This window comes from Dipodomys ordii, unplaced genomic scaffold (genome assembly GCF_000151885.1).
Source record: "Dipodomys ordii isolate 6190 unplaced genomic scaffold, Dord_2.0 Scaffold74, whole genome shotgun sequence".
Classification (NCBI taxonomy): domain Eukaryota; kingdom Metazoa; phylum Chordata; class Mammalia; order Rodentia; family Heteromyidae; genus Dipodomys; species Dipodomys ordii.
The window spans coordinates 13,114-21,364 of NW_012267290.1; positions in this window are offsets into that span (position 1 = coordinate 13,114).

Here is an 8,251-nt window from a genome sequence, read left to right on the forward strand (position 1 = left end):
AGCGCCCAGGCCCAGAGTTCAGGCCCCACGACTGGACCCAAAAAAAAAATAGTTGAGTGAATGTAAAGAGTCTACATTATTTTCTCCCTGGTCCTGCTGGGTGGGGGTAGAGAGAGGCGTGGGGAAGGGTCTAACTAGACCAGTTGGGGGATAGGACTATTTATTCCTCTATCAGTTAATTCAGTCAGGAATGAATTTCCTTGACTCACCAATGTTGGGCACTTTCTTCTGAGGCCACAGTAAAGGAAGATTATATTACCGCCCCTGCCCTCACCTAAATTCCTTTTTACTTATAGGTTTATTTGTATGCTAATAAAATCATAATAAAAACAAATTAAAGATGAATAAATAAGTTAAATATGAAAAAGAGACAAATCTTCCTAAACAGTACAGACCGGACAGAAGGAAGCGGAGCCAATCATTGATGGTCAGAACTGAGGTTTCTCAAACATTAATATCTTCATTTCTTTGCTATCTTCCCCCTTTATATAAATATATTTATATCCTATTTCCTCATGGTAACAAAATAAACTATTCCATTTTTATTTTGCTAATGATAACAGTAAAAACTTGTCAGTTGAACCTATTTTCCAACTTATTCGCCAATGTCAAAATGCACAGCTTTCATTTCATTTCTTCCCTATGATATAAGAACTTCAATTTATCCCAGAATTTCTTGTTTTAGGTGATGGGCATTCTCTTGTATTCCAGATTCTGGATTATTACCATAAGAGTATATGAAATGCATTATTTGAAAAAGTAATATACTCAATAACCAAAACCAATCTAATTTTTAAAAAAATGGACAAGGAAGTTGAATAGACATTTCTCTGAAGTAGAAAGATAAATTGCTAATAAACACACAAAAGTGCTCAGCATCATAACTCATTAGGGAAACACGCAGAAGAGCCCACTACGAGGTATCACTTCAAACTCATCAGCATGGCTGTTGCATAATAAAAACTGGAAAAACAATTAGACCCCTCAAATATTGCCGGTTTGAACGTAAAATAGTGCAGCCACCATCAAAAACAATCTGGCAGTTCATCAAGGCATTGAAAATAGAATTACATTATCCAGATTCTCCACTCCAGGTATATAATCACAAGAATTGAAAGCAAGGACTCTAACAGAGAGACATGCACAGGATGTTAACAGCAGCATTATTCAAAAGAGAAAAATGGCCCATGTGTCCAAGAACAGATAGACAAAGTCAGACCCCTGGGGCTGAGATCAAGGTGCACAGCTAAAAGCCAAGCTGGGCTGAGAAGTTCTCCAGACTTGTTCTCAACCCATGTCCAGTAGCAGTAGCAGGTACCTATACCCCTAAATGAGATCTGAAGCACCGTGGATAAGGTAGCCCAATCAGAAAAATCTGAAAGACTGAAGGAAGCTGGGCGTGAGGAGGAAAGTGGAATAGAGGAGGAAATAGAGACTTTTCTAATGAGCACAGAATTTCTGTTTGTTACGATGAAACAAATTCTGGGGATGAATGATTGCACTAGTTTTCCCGTAGTGGGACACATGTAACACTATGGTGAACGTGGAAAATAGCATTCTGCGTATTTACCACAGTAACACACTGCAAGAAAGTATTTTGCTATTTCAAAGTCTCCAAGCAAGGAAATTGCAAACATTCTCACCACAAGTGCTAGATGTATTCATTAGCTTAAGTATTCTACATTGTATTCACAAATAATGGCATCACTCATAAAATAACAACATTGTTTGGTACCTCATAAACACATACAATTATACTTGCCCACACATAATAACTTCCAAAGATTAAAAAAGTAGTATGTTGAAGCCTTCTCATTGTAAAAGCAATATAGAACATGTAGAAGACAAGGGTCTCCCTTTAACAAACTTATTCTTCCCTAGAGTTAGTCTGTTAAGTTTAGTTTGCTTCTACATAGAATAACAGATGTGCATCTAAATACATATAAATATGCATATGCATGTATATACTGATTGTATTTTTGAAAGACACCATTGGGAACAATATCACAAGTGCCACTGTGAACTTTGCTTTATTGATCTTGTTGAAGATCATCTTATTGACGATCCTTTATAATTGATCTTGTAGAATCAGAATATGATTGATTCAGGATATGATTCACGGAGCGAATCTCTGTCACTCTGTTGCACTGGCTTCATTGTATTCCTTGTATTTCTTACACTACATTTCATGAACTGTTCCTCTATTCTTTGATATTGGGGTTGTTTCTATTTTTGCCTTTTTGCAAGCATTGTTCCTGTTAATATATACATATATATGTGAAAGAACAAATGCAAGTATTTCTATAAGACAGGTTCCCAGAGGAGAAATTGCTGATCTTGAGTATTGTATGTTTTAAACTTTATGACAGATTTATTGATAATACTAAAATGTCCTTCAAAAATTCTTTAGTGATTTATACTTCCACAGTCTGGAAAACACTGGATAGTATTATAACTTTTCATTCACAATTGTCCTAGTGAGGGGAAGCGTATTTTTATATGTAAGGTGATTGTTGAAATGTTTTTTTTCTGGAACTTTCTATTGGATTGTTTTATCTGAGTGATATGTAAGAATTCTGCACAATCAACAACAGAGAAGTCACAATCCTTCTGCCTTCCTCTGTCCTGTGACCCGCAGCCAATATAATCCTGAATAAAAATGGATAGTGGAGAAAGCTACTACCTTAAATACAGAGTTAGAAACAAGCTCAGTGCCATCTCTGAGCTGCTGAACAAACCTTTCCATTAACTACTATGAGTATGTCCTTTTACATGAGATGAAACCCCTCCACTTTTAATTATGTATTCTCTAACTTGAAAGCTGAAAGGGCGTGTGGTGTGGTTTGGACGAGATTCTTCTCACAGGTTCACCTTAGGAGTTTGATCCTCAGTGTGGTGATGTTGGAAATGGGGCCTTTCAAAGGGGGGACCTAGTGGAAGCTCCTCAGGTCAGGTGGATGGGATGACCCCGGAAAGGAACTGTGGAGCTTGAGTCTACTGGCTATTCTCCCCACCCTCCCCTGTGTGTGTGTGTGTGTGTGTGTGTGCATGCATGCAGGTCCTGGGCTTAAACTCAGGGTCTGAGCACTGTCCCTAAGCTTCTTTTGCTCAAGGCTAGCCTCTACCACTTGAGCCACAACTCCACTTCTTGGGCTTCTTATTTGAGTTGTGTCTTACACACACACACACACACACACACACACACACACACACTTACCATTTCTAATCTTTAATTGAGGAGAATAAAGCTAAAGGAGGACAATGATGGGGTCACGATACACATTTAGTTCCTAGAGAACAGAGCTTGCACTCAGATTTATCTTCCATGATCGCATATGCTCCTACTTCTCCCAGGTGGATTTATCTTGCAACTTTGCGTCAGGGAAATGTCATTCTGCTCCAGGTAAGGGTTCTACTTGTCTGGGTAAGGGCTACTGGGGTAGAATGTGCCAAGCAGCCAGGATCCCCCTCAGTGATGAGCAGGGTTTTGCTCCTCGACATTCACAGAGTAGAGCCTGTGGACAGGGCTGCTGACTCCTGGGTTCCTAAGCCAGGGCTGCCACCCTGGCCTAGAGGATGGAGCATCAGCCAAATAGGATTATTCTTTATTGAAAGCAGTATTGCCATTGGAACTCAGGGCCTCAGAGTTGCAAGGAAGGCTTTCTACTGTTGAGCCATGCCTCCAGCCCCCTTTGCCTCTCTAAGACAGAGTCCACTTTCATGTCCAAGGTCATAGTGCTCCTGTTTTTTGTTTTGTTTTGTTTTTTTAAACCTTAGCTGGGATGGCGGGTGGATACCACCATGCCCAGCTTCTCCCACTGAGATCGAGTCTCATAGGCTTTTCTGTTTGAGCTGGCCTGGAGTTGGGATCCTCTCCATTTCAGTTTCCCACACAGCTAGGATGACAGGCATGCACCACCATGCTTGGCTGAGAGTCCAGTGAACGTTTCTGCCAGTCCTGGCCTTGAGATGTCAGCCTTTCAAGTAGCGAGGGTTACAGGACAAACAGGATTGCTCTTGAGCCTTAAATCAGAATGTCCTTTTTTTACCCTGTTAACTTTTGGACTGTTCAGAATGCAGGGCACCTATCTCCTTTTCCCTTTCTCCCCCACAGAGTGGGAATCTGCCTTCTGTCTGTCTCACCACTGTCCCTCACAGCTACAGAGGAATTTTGCCTACGATGAATCTCTCCTAGAGTCTCATGCATTCCTGGTTAGGTTCCTGCTAGTTCGATTAAATTATGGAGTTGTCTGAATATACTAAGCTCTTGGGGGATTACTGGGATGAGATGAAGGTTTTGCATTTGAGAAGAATGTGGACTTGGAGAGCCAGAGTGTAGAGTATACAGAGTTAAATTATGTTTTAAAATGAGCAGTTGGAAATGACATGGATTTTTTTGTCAGTCCTGGGGCTTGAACTCAGGGCCTAGGCTCTATCCCTGAGCTTCTTTGGCTCAAAATTAGTGCTCTACCACTTGAGCCACAGCAACAATACATGGATTTCTAGCACTTTGTTTAACATTACCATCTTTAATTTAGTTGGAACTAATTGACATAAGGTATAACTAATGTGTAACTTTATTGTTTATAAAACATTTATCCAATTTTTCTATGGTTATGCATTTGATACATATATGTGTATAGGTATAAGACATACCTAACAATATGTAAACGAACAGCCTTACACAGGAATATTCTATAAAAGTAGCTGTGGGTATGTAATATATATATCTAATAAATATATTACATATTACATGCTCCAAGATAATTCAGTCTGTCCATTTTGCTGTGCAGGAATCAACGAACAAGGAATCACCTGTTGTCATGTTTCCATGTTCCATTTTCATGCATGAATATAAACCACCTTGGCCACATTCTCTCTCCTGCAAGCTCATTTGTCCTCTCCACTCCCGGTGGACCTCGCTTTCCAACAGAACTCATTACACATTCGTTTTCCTTACTGTACACTCATTTTACAAATTGGTTTCACATGGGATTTCACATAGGCCTTTACTCAGAATCCACTCTTGCTGTCTCTTTCCATGTCCCTGGGATCGGGTCTATCATTCAACAGCTTTCAGTGAGATTCCTTATGCCATCTTCATACATAGCCACCATTGTTTCCTTATTTTTCACCCTCCAACATTCTCCGACCCCTTTCCCTTTCCCCATCACCCTGTCTGCAGACTTCCATGCGAATTTTGAATTCAAGATTCATACTACCAAAATGGAGCAGGGAAGATTTCCTTGCTCCGAGTTGTTCAGTACAGCTGTGAAAGCATTGGTCCCGTGAAAGCCAATCACATTAAAAAGTACCATGCTCAGGGGCCAGGTCAATTCCTTTCTTCCTGGCAGTGTGATGGTCACATGGTCCATAAACTGATTAGAATGAATTAGTCCAAAATGTGGAACCAGAAGATTCATCGACACTCTGGCTTCCCAGATGAAGACAGCTCATGTACCCAATTTGACTTCAGTGCTTTAGAGAGAACTCACTCTGTCCACTTTATTATCCAGGAGTATGGAAGTCACATCATACTTGTTCAAAAGTTGGTAGGAAGCACAGAGAGAGCATATTGGAGACAGAAGATACCATACTTCCCAGAAATAATAGATAGCCCTGAATAAATCACCCATCTAGGAGCCTGTCATTCCAGGCGGGAGAACAGGGAACATAATCCCCCCAAAGGCCTAGGGTTATTTATAGTAGAGAGGTTGGTTCCTGGCACACAGATAAATAGCTTATTTGTCTATGTTAAAGTGCATATGAACTTGCTACTGTGGGATGTCAGGGAAAAGCTCAACTCTGCAACACACGAGCAAGGGAAATGACCTAAAGCACAGAATATAGTCAAACACTTGTACACACAGAAGCAGTTTGGAGAAAGAGGAAATTAATTGTTTTCCATTTTCTCCAATCCCCTGTGCTGAGACTTCTAATCTCACACGCTGGAAGCACAAATTGAGAGAGTGGGAAAGAGCAATTCCCGGGAAACCATTCACCATCATTCCCTTCCTCGAGACCCCCCGCCCGACCTCCACAAAGAATACGGAAAAGCCACCGTGGGGAACCTCACCCAGTTCTACTCCACCTGCCGTTTCCCACAGGAGGATATGGCATTTGGTGGAAGAAATTCCCAGGAGAAAACACTATTCTCTGCCTCCTCATTTTGCTGAGTGACTATACTTTGACCTATGCGGCACCCCTGTGCGATGAGCGCCCTTTGACTCTGAAGTCGGAAACCATTACCGAAAACAATCGGTTTTGCTCAGTTTTGTGTGTTTTAGACTTACAATGTGAAAGCACTACTGCTATAATTCTTCAACTCTTTCTGCCTACCTGGCATTTTTATTATGGGCCTTGATGGCATTTCTAATGCTGATTTTCCCTATCGAGTAAGAATAATTTAGAACTCACAGACACAAATCTCAGCACAGTACTTAAGTACATAACACAAAATCAGGAGGTGACAAAGATATCTTCTAATATAGTGCAGTATGGCAGTACTTTAACTCCTTCATCCTCATTGGTCCCAGGTCCATGGACTTGGCAGGCCAGGAGCCAATGGGAGATGCTTGGTTCAAATGCTATGGAAACTTGCCAGGGGCTGCCTGCTCTCCTACCTTCAGCTGCTCAGTCTGTAGTCCTTGAGCCATGCACCTGCCTTGATTTTTTTCCGAGATAGGGTCTTGCTTTGTGCTCATATTGGGGCTAGACTGTGATCCTCCTCTTTATACTTCCTGTTATAGTTGGGTTGATAGATGTGCACTACTATAGCATATTTCTTTTAAATCCAGGCAATTTGAGATAAGAATCTCTTGTTTTGTAGAGAAGGAAACAGACACAGAAGTAGCTTACCCTGTAGTGAAAGACACTGGCTGACTCAAAACCTTTTCTCTTTCCCTCTATCCCACACCACCAGTGGATGTGACCACCCCGTACACTGTAACAAACAAGTTAGTGAACTTTTTATTCTTCTTTGGAACATGAGTTGTCAAAAAATCAGGCCTTGTCTGACTCATGGAACGTGCTATCCAATACAAATTGCAAACAGTAAGTTCTAATGGCGTGTGAATTCTAACACGCTTTTGGGAAGATGTAGTCAGTGGTGGAATGTAGTGTTTCCTAGAGGGGGTGATCCGGTTGTAATCTGGACTTGGCTGATTACTAAGCATGTATCCTTAATGTACCAAAGTGGGGCAGGGAGAGAAATATGGAGGAGCCATTCCCTGAGAAAGTGAATTTGATGGAGAGAAGCAGATGCGGAAGCAAGAGGGTGAATTTTGAGTCCTTTTGTCATATAATTTCCATCAGACCCAAACCAGGGCAGAAGGAAAGAGCTGTGTGTGTATTCCCAGTGGTCAGAAGGTCTGGCTCATTTCATAGGGAATGAAAACCATCAGGTTCCCTAATTTAATGATAGTCAGTAAGTCACAACTTTAAGGCTTTGGAAAAGGAGAACAACTGGTAGAATCTGTATTGAGATTCCGGAATCCAGCACCATCTATGAGCTAGAGCACTTGACTTTAGGTTAGCCCCTTCAAAGTCATGCTGTGAAAAGTCTTGATGAGTAGTGTTAATAAACCTGACAATAATGTAAATGTTTACATGACCACTTGAAAACTGGAAAGAAAGAATGTTTAAGACAAGGTACACTCTGACTCTTGGAACCCCAAATATTTTTATAAAGGGTATGAAATGTACCAAAGAAGCCAACTTGAGGCTCATCCATCCTTAATTGTAACCAGAATACCATTAAAAGGAACCAAAGGGAAGCCCAACCTGCTTCCTTGAATGGTAATAAAAGCCCAGTGGAAAAGAAGAAAGCAACAGTCACCTTTTTTTTTCTACTTTCATATCATAGTGAGCATCAGACTTGAAAGGATGAAAAAAATACCACAATTTCATTGTTCTTTCAAAACATTTTTTGTGGGTTTTTTGGTAATTTTATTCCAAATTGGGATTAATTTGTAGAAGAAACTGGGAGATTGTGACTCAACTTTGTTTCAGTTGTCAGCTAAGCTTAGCAACTAATCGTGTGTAGCGCAGCATTGCTGTAATTACAGCCTCCGAATGGGTATGGTTTCAGCTAGGTGGTGTCATTCTGCAGAGGGAGCAAGGCTGCAGCTTGCTTTACCAAACAGCTAATTGTAACGTACCTTTGTTTTGCTTGTGAGATTCATCTTAGTGTGTGCCAACTGACGATTTACCTAGAGATCCTTAAAAAAATCAGATTTACTTTTTGTCACAT